A 204-nucleotide genomic window follows, 5' to 3' on the forward strand; every position below is an offset into this window, starting at 1 on the left:
ATTTGTATCAATAAGTGATGGATACATGGAAATAGCTTAGGATAAAAACAAAAATAAAGAAACCAAAGGAACAGCAAAAAACAAAACAAAAAACACAGGAACAGCAAAGATTTTATTGTAGATAGGGATTTAGTATGCAAAAAAAGATGTTCATAAGAGGCACAGAAAGTAAGTAAACAAATAAATAAAGTAGCAAACAGTAGA

This window comes from Myxocyprinus asiaticus, chromosome 4, assembly GCF_019703515.2.
Source record: "Myxocyprinus asiaticus isolate MX2 ecotype Aquarium Trade chromosome 4, UBuf_Myxa_2, whole genome shotgun sequence".
Lineage (NCBI taxonomy): Eukaryota > Metazoa > Chordata > Actinopteri > Cypriniformes > Catostomidae > Myxocyprinus > Myxocyprinus asiaticus.